General features: G+C 35.8%; 1 long non-coding RNA gene and 1 pseudogene across 1 annotated transcript; one reads left to right on the forward strand and one right to left on the reverse strand.

The window, feature by feature from the left end:
• Nucleotides 1–6,995: 6,995 nt before the first annotated feature.
• LOC146898462 (F-box protein CPR1-like) lies at nt 6,996–8,428 on the reverse strand (annotated as a pseudogene).
• A 1,125-nt stretch (nt 8,429–9,553) lies between these two features.
• Nucleotides 9,554–10,177, forward strand: LOC146898463 (uncharacterized). The gene is made up of 3 exons (XR_015021288.1): nt 9,554–9,692; nt 9,795–9,954; nt 10,047–10,177. It is a non-coding gene; the product is annotated as an uncharacterized LOC146898463 (long non-coding RNA).
• Nucleotides 10,178–14,083: the final 3,906 nt, after the last annotated feature.

Consider the following 14,083-nt stretch of genomic DNA (forward strand, 5'->3'; position numbering starts at 1 on the left):
TATTATTGCCAACGTGACTAGAACCTATAGGGTCACACACAAAGAACAGTCAAAAGAGAAATATATAAGTATGACTTATATAAGGGGTGCGTTTAGTAAATAACGCTAATTAGTTAGCAAAATTACTAAACTCGTTGTTGGGCTTACTGAAGCCCAATAGTGACTTATGACTTGCAGAGCACACTAGAAGTTCTATAAATAGAACTCTGGTGCTGAAGTTTTTGGTTACACGTTTTGAAGCAACCCATTTCTTCTCTGCACTTCCAATTCATTGGCTAGCACCGAGTTTTGGAGGAGCACTGTTCGTGTGGACTTGCTAGAGGCTTTGCTGCTTGCTGCTTGCTTGGCTGTGATCGAGATTCTAGTTTCCAGTTCCAGCTTTCAGATTCCACAGTTCAAGGTAACAATCAAATCACTGATTCATGTTTGAATTTCGTAATGATCCAAGGAATGAAAATCGAAAATTTTCCGCTGCTTCTACTCCATTCTTCTATTCGATTTTCCTTCATCCACAATGTATAACCTCTCCATAGGCAATTCAGAAGTAGCGAACACACTCTCCAAAGTAGAATGAATGAATGAAGCCCAAGCCTTGTATTGTGGCTTGAGATCCACCACATCCATCCTTGTAGGAATCCCAGTAGCTCTAGACCGCACATAATCCACTCCCACCTCCCCAATTTCATGCAAAATCTGCATTAGCTCATCATCAGTAGGAAAATTCCTTTGACTCCTCGACCTCCTCCATTCCACATGACAAGCTCTTGGAGGCTTCAACCCTAGAAGTGCATTGATGGCTCTAGGGCTGTAATCAATCTTCTCTCCACGCACAAAGGCAACATTATCCTTCCTTCCATAAGCATTTGCAAAGAATTCAAGAGCAATAGTACGGTTGCCCTCTTTAGTAACCAAATTGTTCAACCTTTTCCACCCAAGGGCATTCATCGTAGTTTCAAATTGTGGGTACCTCTGGAGATTGACGAAATCGAACTTACGTTCGCCAGAAAACTTGAATCCTTTGATTTTCTCGAACCGTTCGGCATGCACATCATCTTCGAATTTCTCATAAGTGGGTTCAGGTGGTGGTTGGGTTGATTGGGTGTTACGGGTTGTTCTGGAACGTTTGTGGGATGATGAGGCCATTTGTAGAGTTAGAATATGGTTTGGATGTTTTGGGATTGAGGAAGATGAAGATTGGTGGGTTAGGGTTTGTGAAATAAGGGTTAGGTCTAATTTGTGGGGAGAAATTGATTAGTTTGATGAAGTAATGGGTTGGAATGTTTGTAAGGATGATGAAGATGAATGAATGGTGGTTAGGTGCGAGTTTGAGAGGTAGAGAATGGGTGAGACGAAATTTGGGCAGAGTTTTGGTAAGGGAGAATGAAATAGTGAGAAATTTGTGAGCTAGGTATATATAGAAATAGGTCCTTCGTGCCACGTTAGGTCATGGTCGTGCCACGAAGCTGTTTGTAACGGTCAAATGATTTCAAAACTTCCCACTCACGTGCCACGATGAATAAAAACGTGGCACGATCATCGTTCTGGGTAGAAACGTGCCACGATCATAGAACCATCGTGCCACGTTCTTAGTTCTTCCAGCAAACGTGCCACGTTTTGAGAGTGTTCGTGCCACGAAATTTCCAGTGGCGAACCATGTTGAAACAACTCTCAAAACGTGCCACGATGAAGAACAGTCGTGCCACGTTTGGTCTAGACTTAGAAAAAAAAAATTCTTTTTAGTTTTCTAAAAATATTTTTGCTGTTTTTGTTTTATAAAAATGCAGTAAATAAATAAATAAAAACAATACCTGAGCGGATCAAAATCCGATGGGTTGCCTCCCATCCAGCGCTTCTTTACCGTCACTAGGTTGACTTATGACGATCCCTAAGGATCAATTGACATCTCTCCCTCTTCCTTGCTTGGGAGCCCACCTTCATGGTTCAGTCTCAGCTGTTGTTCTTTACCCTTTAAAGTTTCTTGTATACCAGACTTCCTCAGTTCCACAGTTTCATAAGAAGGCTTGTTCCTTACCAACTCTTTGTTATAATACCTCCTAGCTCTTTCTATTGTATCTGAGAAAATTGAAAGCATACACCATTGAAAGGTAGCCGGCCCATTCTGCATCCCAAAGGGGATTTTCTTATAAGCCAATACACCACATGGATCAGTGAGAGTAGTCTTCGTCATATCGTTCCAAGTTTCCGATCCTCCATACTTGTTGTTAATGGTTTCCCCAGATGATTGTTGCTGCTTTTGTTCCATACTTGCTTTAACTTGTTGAACATACCCCTTCTCCTCAATATCTTCAACAACTTCTTCACTCTCTATAGATTTAACAATTGATCTTTCCATAGGTTGAATGTGTTGAAATTCAAAGGAGTTATCTTCGACTATTCCTTCAACAACGTCAATGCGGTAACACTTGTGGTTTTCATCTTGGTGCTTCATTGCCTCAAAGATATTGAACACCACCTGCTCCTTATGGAATCTCAACATTAACTCTCCCCTTTCAACATCAATCAAAGCACGATCAGTTGCAAGAAAAGGTCTTCCTAGTATGAGTGGTATTTCTTCATCTTCAGCCATATCTAGGATCACAAAATCTGCTGGAAATACCAAGTCATTAACCTTGACTAGCACATCTTCAAGTACACCGAAAGGATAAGAGAGTCATTAACCTTGGCTCACCACATCCCAACTTCTTCATCATCGAAAGAGGCATCAAGTTGATACTTGCTCCCAAATCACATAAAGCTCTATCAATGTCTACCGGTCCAATGGAACAAGGGATAGTAAAAGCACCAGGATCCTTCAACTTAGGTGGCAACTTCTTTTGGAGAATAGCACTACAGTTCTCTGAAAGTGCTATGTTCTCATCATCTTTAGGCTTCCTTCTTTTAGTCAACAAGTCTTTCATGAACTTAGCATATAAAGGCATTTGATCAAGAGCCTCACCGAAAGGAATGTTCACCTGAAGTTGTGAGAGAAGTTGCATAAACTTCTTGAATTGACATTCCTCCTTCTTCTTTTTCTTGGCTAAATGAGGGTAGGGAAGCTTCACATATGATGGAACAACTTGTTGCTTATCTCCATCCTTCAATATTTGACTCTTCGACTTCCTCAAGATTAAATCTTCATCAATTAAATTCTCACTTTTTTCTCCCTCTATTTTTTTCTTCCTTTTGTTTTCAACTACTCCATGATCACTTTCTTTTTCAACTACACCCTCATCATTTTTTTCAACTTCACCATTTTCCTCCACCTCAACTACATCATCAACCTTATTTGGAGCTTTCGGAACTAAAGGTGTCAAAACCTTTTTGCTCCTCAATTCAATAGCATTACAAGACTCATTCTTAGGGTTATCTTTAGTGTTACCTGAGAATCCGCCTTTGTTTTGTTCAGCCAATTGCTTAGCTAATTGCCCCAGTTGAGTTTCAAGCATCTTCCTAGAAGCTTCATTGTTCTTTCTTTCAGCTTCTTGACTCTTCTTCATCTCTTCAAAGTTGCCTTGAGTCATCTTCATGAAGTTCATCATAGTTTCCTCAAGAGCTGAAGGCTTTCTTTGTTGTTGTTGAGGAGGAGCAAGCATCTGAGAGTTCAAAGCGTTGTTATTTGAATAGCTTAGATTGGGATGCTTGCTGATTCCTGGAGTGTAGTATTGATTTTGCCTTTGATATCCTCCCATGTAGTTAGCTTCTTCACTAGACCCTTCAGGCACACATTCACCATTGGGGTGTTCTTCACCGCATAGATCACATTTGATTGCAGCCACTTGTTGTTGCTTGTGAGCCAAAGTGAAGCCTTGAAACTCCTTAGTTAGAGCCTCGATTTGTTTGTTCATAGCTGATTGGTTAGCAAGGATATCAGTTTGTTCACTTACCCCAAACACTCCTCTTTCTTTCTTTTTTCGCTTCAGCACGATACTCGTTGCTAGCCATGTTTTCAATTAAAGCTTGAACTTCATGATCAGTTTTGCTCTTGAGACTACCTCCCGCAGAAGCATCTAAGAACATTCTAGTGTTTGGTGTTACCCCCTCAGTGAAGATTTGGAGGTATTGTTTCTCGGTGAACTCATGATTAGGGCATCTCTTAAGAAGCAAATTGAATCGCTCCCAAGCATCATATAATGACTCACCTTCTCCTTGCTTGAAGTTAGAGATCTCCATCTTCTTTTCCCAATACTTAGACATAGGGAAATACTTCTCTAAGAACTTCAGCTCTAACTCTTCCCATGTTTGGACAGTCCCATTGGGTATAGTCAGCAACCAATCCTTCGCTCTTCCGGTCAAGGTGAAAGGAAATAGCCTGAGTTTCTTTTGTGCATCGGTCACAGTAGCAGGTTGTACACAAAACTCACATGTTTCAACAAAGCGGCTTAAGTGTTCATGTGGGCTCATGGCTTCGGTCCCATCAAACTGTTTGTCTCTCAAACCGTTGAGGACAGTTGTCTTGATGTCGAAAGCTACGAGGTTAGCTGGTTGAAAAGTATGGGTCAGTTGATCGCGATGAGTAGCTAACCCGTAGTCTCCTAGCTTAGGTCTAGGTGGTACAACTCATTCACCTTCCATAGTTGCAGATTTAGGAGAAGAGATCGTTTCAGATTCAGTTGAGAGTGGCTCCGGTATTTGTTCTCGAACACCCGATGGAACGGACTGAGCTAACCTTTGCGACCGGACAGCTTTCCGAAGTGCTCTAGCAGTTCTTTCAATTTCCGGATCGTACTCTAAGTCGTCTGAGCTATGTTTACCTCGCATAAACAGCAAAATACCTTAGTAGCGCTGCACGATAAAGAGTAATCAAATGAATACTGAAACAGAAAAAAAAAATGTAAAACGGAAAATTAAATTGCAAAAACCCTAAATTATAACGTAATTGCCTTGTTGAAATAAATCAACAGTCCCCGGCAACGGCGCCAAAAACTTGATAGAGATCTAGCAAGTGTACCAAAAGCTATCGAAGTAGTAAAAATATCGATCCACGAGGACTGTGTTAATTTCAATTGTAGCAAGCGCGTTATACGTTAGGATGTGTAAAGTTTGTATTTGGTTGCCCTAGGCAGTAAGGTTTGGTTTTAATCAGGTTTGATTAAAGTAGAAAGAGTTTGAAAGAAAATTATATTGAGATGAATGGTTAAGCCGGTGAATCCACTATTGCTTTATATGAAAAAGTCTTCCTCTCTCTACTCTCAATTACTACTCAGTTTTTACGATAAATTAACTAAGTGACTTTGATCAATCTCTCGCATCAAAGCCCTTTCCTAAGTTATAACCCTATTAATCTCTTAACGTGATTGAATAACTGCGGAAGCAATTTTGGAACGTTAATTCATGTATCATAACCCTCAATTTCCTATCTCTAGGCTCCTAGTGTTGAGTTAAACAAAATTACTATTTCAGGATTAAAAGCTAGGGCTAGTAGTCATTCAATTCCTAAGAACAATTCATGTGATTGCAAGAAGCTAGGGCTAGTAGTCATACAAAACAATAATCATGAAAATCAATAAACACAAGTAATTCTGAATAAAAACTGAATAACATTGATTATAGAGAGAGTTCAACTACAAAATCATATATCACAAAAAAGTTTCATCATGGCTTAGCCAAACTAAAGGTTTAGCTACTCATAGCTAAACAATCATAAGAAATAACAAGAGAAAACATATATAAATCTAACCAACGGGGTGTTGGTATGAGATTCAGGGCTCGTTCCTTGGTCTCCTGTCGTCCTTAGTGCTCAAAATCGCAATAATAATCTGTACCCAAAACCCTTGCTAGCAGCTAGATATTTATAGAAAGAAATTAGGGTTTCAGAAAAAGCCCATCATCGTGCCACGTTACGGGCTGGTCGTGGCACGATGCTTCATTAATCCTACGTGGCAGCAGACAAAATCAACCATCGTGGCACGTTGCATATTGCTTCGTGCCACGAAATTTCTAGAGATGAATCTTTGTCCCACGCTTCCTTCAACGTGCCACGAACGTCACTAAACGTGGCACGATGCTTCATTCTTGGGCAATTTTCCTTGGTTTCTTAAATTTTCTTCTCTTGAGCTCTCGTTCCTGTTTTGGCTTGATTTCACCATGAATTCATTGCAGTTGACTCTCCAAATGCTAAAATAAAGACCTAGATAGAACTAAAAACTAATGTTGATGCACTGTCATCATCTACATTCATCACAATATTACATTACATTCTAGCAGGACAGTCTTATAGATTCTTGTGATTCATACCAAGAAGTGTATTTGTTTGGATCGTTGGAAAATACTTGTTTGCTTTTACCTAAAAAATAATTAGATTGGGTATTTGTTGAAGAAAAAAAAGTTAATTGAATCCAATTTGTGTCTCAATGGATTTTGTGTGTTTGAATTGGATATCCTATGTGTCCAATAACAGAGCCTACGTATCTCTTGAACCAGATAGGACCACAATGCGTGACAAAAGTCTCCCACAAGAGATTTAACACCGTTGCATTTTCAAGTGTTCTTATGTCTCAAGGAATGAGAAAGAGAATCCACATTAAGGTTGGAAATATCTATTACTAACAACGCACATGGTATAGGTTTAAGTATTTTGCAGAAAATTCCAATGAATTCTACTAAAATTGAGACTTTAAGAAGATAATCCGTGTAAAACATAAAAGGACAATGTCAGAACTATGAAACCAAGTAACAAGATGATGCAAACTAACACAACACCAAAGAAAAAAGTTAGTTCAAGTTATTGCAATCTCAAATACAGTCGAGAAATAGATGGTTATAACTTATAAGCATCAAATCAACAACATGACGGTTACACTGTATGTTAACAATTTATGACCACATAAATAGATCAGTTTATAGATAGAAAGAACCATCCAAAAAATTGAAATTAATAAAGGAAAATTCTTATGATCAAACATTTTCATAATTCAGCATGAGCATTTAACAAGCCACTTTAAGAAGTAGAATCCTAAATGCCATGTCATATATCTCTTCGGAGAAATCAATGAAAAGAAGTTAACTATATCTTCATCCAATTGGAAGAATGCTTTATATATGGAATAGTATGGAACAACTCTCTGCTCTAACACTAATCTCCTCAATCATCCTGCTACTTAAGTTATACCAACATATTTCGCCGTCTTTTTTTCTAAATAGTATATTTCCATTCTTCCCCAATTCAATAGGATTCTCAAGGCAAGGGAAGGTTTCAACAATAAAGAGTTTAGTCCATGATTCCATTACACCGGGTTCACCCAAAATTGAAATGTGATATGTAGATGTCTCTTCATAATTTGAGATGAAAGCAATAGACCCATTCAATATCATTAAGTTTCTCCATACCAAAAAATTATAAGAACCATCATCGATGTATGAGGGTGTGGTTGTTGTAACGAAAGATTCATTGCTGAAGTCAAATGGCAATAAAAATATACGTGGACTTCATTGATCCAACCAATGAGACATCCCATCCATGTGCACTTCTTCAGTTCCGGTATAAGTTGGAGGCATATGATCCATGTCAATTTTTCTCCAAGAGTTTTTGCGTAGGCTATATATCACCCAGAATGAAACACTTGAGTGAGGATCATCAAATGGTCTGCAAGTTGTGAACCGAATCACCTTAAAGTCATCTTTAACACAAGGTTTCAACAATAAAGAGTTTAGTCCATGATTCCATTACACCGGGTTCACCCAAAATTGAAATGTGATACGTAGATGTCTCTTCATAATTTGAGATGAAAGCAATAGACCCATTCAATATCATTAAGTTTCTCCATACCAAAAAATTATAAGAACCATCATCGATGTATGAGGGCGTGGTTGTTGTAATTAAAGATTCATTGCTGAAGTCAAATGGCAATAAAAATATATGTGGACTTCATTGATCCAACCAATGAGACATCCCATCCATGTGCACTTCTTCAGTTCCGGTATAAGTTGGAGGCATATGATCCATGTCAATTTTTCTCCAAGAGTTTTTGCGTAGGCTATATATCACCCAGAATGAAACACTTGAGTGAGGATCATCAAATGGTCTGCAAGTTGTGAACCGAATCACCTTAAAGTCATCTTTAACACCGTTATAACAAACAAGATAATTAATGTGATTAACATACGACTGATGAGGTACACAAAAATCAGGAATGGAAGGAATTGTCTTGAGTTCATTGGTAGTTGGATTCCACAAGGTAAGTTTCTCAATTCCATAGTAGTAAGAATGCATACAAAGAGTGCCATTAACACTCGTTGAACCCAAAATTTCAAAACAAGAGGCATCCACTTCCAAATCATATGGTGGGTCATCATTGTCCTCTTGAATAGGTTGTGTGTCATCCCCATCCACTTTTGGCCAATCTAATTTAACTCTATTCTCAAACCTTTCCCCAAAAAGCAAATACAAAACATGTTTTTGACGTCTTGTCAGATTTAGGAGAAGAGACATATCATGATAATAAGAATGGTCCTTTGATAAGAAGTTATTGCGGTGCATAGTCATGCAAATAAGAGAGACCATGACTTACGTGCGCATCCAAATCGTTTCAAAGATTTGATGGGAAGTTTTGACAGAACATAAAATGCAATATCATCGGGTATATGTTTGCTAACCTCAACATTTGATGGAATCATCATCGAAATCTCCATCATCTCTAACAAAAAACGTAAGTTGAAGAAACAATAATCAATAATAAATTTGGATACAACATTCAATTACAGATCATCCACAAACCAAATTTATTCAATCATATCTCAGAAATCAAAACCCTCTTCTAATTACCCAACCAAAAAATAAAAAATACAAGTTTATATACATCATCATCAATTTAACAACAATATCTATAAGCTTCACCATCCAAAATAAAAATCCATCAAATATTAACAGAAAATCATTCCACACACATTTGATCGGATCAACAAATCCATTGTTAAAATCATGAACCTTAATAAAATTACAAAATAAAATATTAAAAGTATAAAATCAGATTTAGGTTTAATTCTCTACTAAAAAAGCAAAAATTAGTGAGGGAAATTTAGAGAGGGAAAATGTGAAATCCTTCTCTAATTCCGTCACTAAATTTTGCGACCAAGGAATTTGTGAGGAATTTTATTTCTTCCGTCACTAATTTCCCTCTCTAAATGTAAGAAATATAATAATATTACTTTTTGGTCAAATACAACTATATTATGATGATAAATAATATTATTTAAAAGAATTTTATTGATATTTATGATATCTGAATGTAAGTTTTTTTTTTCGTTTTGACAAAATATTTGATTTTTTTTTGAAGGAGACAAAATATTTGAATGTAAGTTGGTTTTGATTTATATACATAATTGAAGATGAGAATGTTTTGAATCATATGTTTTGTGAATGTTTTGAATGTAAGCCAATGAATCAAGTGGGCCAACCCTCTTTGACCCATGAATCAAGTGGGCCGACCCTCTCTGACCCATTTATATGAGCTGGTCCACCAGGTTAAGGCGGGCTGGGCCGGACTGGTCCAATTGACAGCTCTAAATATAATTAGGGTTTTAAAAGGGTACTCTTTTCACTTGCCACTGCTACTCACTCTCACACTTTTATCTGCCGCTGCTATCCCTAACCTTTTCACAACTTGTTACTTTCACATTTTGTTGTTCCTTCCATTCCACCAATGTAGAAAAAAAGCTGCCATGAGCGAGCCCTTGGTATGTTTAACTACACACAGGTATGCCTCAGATCTAATTCCACTTTTTTCATTTTTTTTTTTGCATGTATTAATTTTAATTTGTCATCTGTGTTCTTCTAATTTCTGCTATAATTGTTGCAGCTTCATTGTAGAGATCAGATGCTATTTCTTAATAATTATTTCAATTTCTTGTGGTCGTCTACAAACCCCTATCTTTGGTGGTCGAGTGTAATTTCTTTGATTAAAAAAGTGAATGTGAGTCAACAAGTCAGGAGCTCAAAAGGATGGCTCCATAAAAAAGGTACTCAATAATCTACTTCAGATTTTATATTTATGTTTAGGGTTAAATCGTTGGATTCTAGTAGTCACATTCAAAATTTTCATCTTTTTTAGGTATTGACACCGATCCCATTATTATATCCATCATTCAAGCTGCCTGAGCCTGTTCTGTTTGGCGTAGAAGTACTGCTAGTGGAGCTGTTAGGTAGAGTAAAAGAAAAAGAGGATAATTTATTCTACATATGGTATGTTTCTCAAATCTGCTCTCTTTAATTTCTCTCACTTCCATTTTATAATATTTTGCTTGTGCTTTGTGTGACCACTAAATAATATACAAAACTAGAAGTTGTTATTTGCATTATATCTTGTGACCCCTAAGTCTGCACTAAACACACTCAGTATCATATCACACTTTCAGAAGAAAAAGTTGTCATGTTTGTTTATATGTTTTCCAACTCTGATAAATTGGATTACTATGGTGCAGCATCTCTCATGTTCAAGTTGTTGGACGGCCAATTTCTCCAGCATTTATTGTGAGAAATTGTGAACGTGGAAGGTGTAGCTTGAGATATTTACCTCATCAGCACACGGGAGTTTGGTGTCGGTGCCGGTTTATCGGAGGTGGCAGATGGGGTGATTATTAATTACTTTTACAATGGCAGTTTCAAAGAAATAGTATTTTGGAGCATTATTTTAAATGATATTATTGATTTTTGATTTGGATTTACTATATCATCAACTACATTTTGAGTTTATTTAAATAAAAATTTGAAACTTAATGATATCAACTTGTTTCATTTGGTCCTTGTAAATGTTTTTAAGCACAAATTAGTTGTCTAAAAATATATTCTTACATTGTTGTTACTCATCAAAATAGGCAAGAACTTTAACTTTTTGCAAAACTGTTAAGAATTGTGTGTTGTATGAGTATGTTATGAGATATAAGTTTTTTTAAAAAACATTTTTGAAAATTAGTTTTATCAACAAAAACTTATGCTAACGTAAAAAAAAAACTAATATTTATTAGTTAAGCTTTGACTTTCTTTGAGGTATGCTTGAATAGCATACACATATCATTTGTACTTTTCATATTTATGTTTCTCCGGAAAGAGATGAAACTCTCATCTACTATATAGTGTATCAAAAAGTAAATGTTAATAGCACCCTCTTTATGTACGAAATGTTGGCACTGAGGATTTTGGTACATGGTGATATGTGTGATGCAGGGATTGCTGAGGGGTTGGTTATATTTTGAATCGTTGGCCGGCTCTTTCGAGGCGCTGTTGATTAACAACAAGGTGGCAAAAACTCTCACCTCAAAGCTGAAAAACTCATTGACGAAATCCGTTCTTGGTTCACTAAATCTAATGGTAAAAATCACTTAATTCCCATTTATAACTCAAAATTTGTTTTATTCTCATTATATTCATCGTTCCTTCCCAGAGCCACTTCATATCGATGACTTGAAAACCCTAATCTATGAAGGCATGGTTGCTGCTTTCGATCTAGAGATTTGTGATGGAAGCGATGGAGATGTATGTTGTTTTCATTTTAAACACTTATTTGTGGCCTCGCATTATTGATTTATTAATTATATGTTCGTTAACTCTTCTAATTAAAGATTTAAATCGATATCGAGTCAAAAAATTTCCTACATTTTTTAGTGTAGAATCAAAAATAGTTTTTTTTCTTTATAATATTTAGGAATCAATATTTTTTCTTCATTTAGTGTTATACATTTATTGTGAGCCATAGTTGGATGCTATTCTCATTTTTGGATGTCATATTTACTGGTTTCCATTAGAGATCATACTCATGGGGTTGAGTTTTATATTCCAGGTGAAACAGTACATGATTACGCCTACCCGAGCACATCCAGACAGAGGAAGACCATCACCCATGTTGGATGGGAGGCATAATTAATGCCTCTATGAAGTTTGACAAGTTAGCACAAGTCTAAGTTAGCACAAGAAAATAAATAATAATGTCCCTGTCTGCACAAGAGGCAGCCACATATTCTGCTCAAGCATTTTCTGAAGTGAAAGCCATCCTATACTGTGGTAAAAGTTTGTGTGAATTTCCATGAGTCTGCATATATGATGTTTAGAAACTAAATAATATTGTTGAATTTTCGTCCACTACCGTTTGATAGTGTTTTCTTTTAGGAATCAATATTCTTTCAAGAAATAATTTTTTGAATACTCTCCACCAATGTATCTTTTTCTTTGAATGTCTATCACTTGACTGTGTTGTATTTTGGTTGCAGTCTTATTATTGTCCAGATACTGAGCAACATTTCTCTACATATCCCATCATCATACACTATGTGGAGTATGCTAAGAAAAACCGAGATAATAGGCAAAGGCTTGACTAGAGGAGAGGATAACGAGATCAGACATGATTTCAAGTGAAATCGGACATTTGAAGTGTTCAAGAAGCTGTTCAGCCGCCATTGCTGTCTTTTTGGCTAAAAAAAATCTAAACCTAATCTTGGAGTTTGAATGCCGCCGTCGATCTCGTTTGTTGGTTACATAAAAAACGGTACTAAAAAATTATCACTTACATGGCTGCTGTTTCAGTTTAATTCATTTACGAGTTCACATTTTGCTGCTGACTTTGTTTTGCTTTTCTGATTGGCAAGTAAATGTCTTTGTTTTTTTTTTTTTACACTAAGAAAAAAGGGAAATATGATGGACATGCCCTTTGGCTAGTAAATGTCAAGTAGACTAATTAAATGCTGAAAAATATGGTCTCCTAGTTTCAATTGAAAATACCTAATTGAATAGTGTGGCTTTGTTTCAATTGAAAATGCCTAATCTATAACACTAGATATTGTTACAATCAAATTAAATATTCCATCTCTCGTGTCTTCGTTATTCACAAATGAGTAACGATATTTTTGAAACTATGTCCAATGATCCAAAAATTAATGCAAACTTACTTCATTTTGTTTTCGGATAAACATGATATTTTTGGATTCAATGTGTTTTCTTTGTCTATAATTAATCAATTGCATTGGATGGAAACACTTCTTTGTGGGATATGGTTGTGTTAATTGTTTACCTATATTAAGATTTTAAGAAACTAAATAACTGTTGAAATTTTATCCACCATGGCTTCTTGTTGTTTTCTTTTCATCTTTCCTTCTTGTATGATTTCTTATCATTCTTTCAAATAGTATTTGTAATTATTTATCAAAATAAAAAATTATCATCTTGTAGAATCAACAAGTGAAATTATTGGCAGTAACAAATCTATTTTATATCTCTGACAAGCATATGAATATTAGTATTCATGAATTTTTTTTTCTTTGAATGCTTGTCACTTTACTGTGTTGTATTTATCTGTCGTATTATATACTCATTGTTTTTGTTTTTCAACACTTGTAGTTGATTGTCGTATAGGTTTTTCAATTCCCTTTGTAACGATATCTTTCCAACATATGTTACCTTCCTGAAAGTTAGTTTCTACTATTCATATATGGTTTTGTGCTAAGCTTTCAGCAACAACTTGATATGTTAATCTTATGTTTCTTTCTATTTTCAGATATTTAGAATGATCAAAAGGATGAAGAAAGTCTTCCACCTGAGGGAAAAGAAAGTGTACTTTGTGGGTTGTTAAGTCAGAAGTTCAAAATGATGGCTCCATAAAAATGGAACTCAAAAGTTTTATTTATTGATATTGATCATGTTTCAAATTATCTTTATCTTGAGACCCGTGCCTTACAAAGGAAATTTTTTGCTGATTTTTATTTTTTTATAAAATTTTTGTTGATAAAGTTTGTTACAAATTTTTCTTGTCGATAAAGCTTGTTAAAAAAATAAATAAGTAAAATCATATCAAAATGCATGCATACACTATAACATAAGGCCTTCAACCTAAAATTTTCAACGCGATACACGTAGGCTTTTATAACTAAACTATGGATTAGTCTATTGCAAAAGAACATACTCACAACAACAAAAGTCTAATTTTCATTACGTAAATCAGTTTAAAAAAATGTATTAACAAAAGAAATGATAGACCTTGCGCGTCTAAGAAACATGAGTTTCCTAGTTGGGTTAGCAAGAGAGATAGGTAGGCTTAGTCCAAATGAAGGAGCTCCATTCGACTTCGGATTTTCTTCTATGTACATATAAGATTTTCCAATG

The sequence above is a fragment of the Medicago sativa genome, chromosome 8 (assembly GCF_051527215.1).
Source record: "Medicago sativa cultivar Bolivia chromosome 8, Bolivia_mono, whole genome shotgun sequence".
NCBI lineage: Eukaryota > Viridiplantae > Streptophyta > Magnoliopsida > Fabales > Fabaceae > Medicago > Medicago sativa.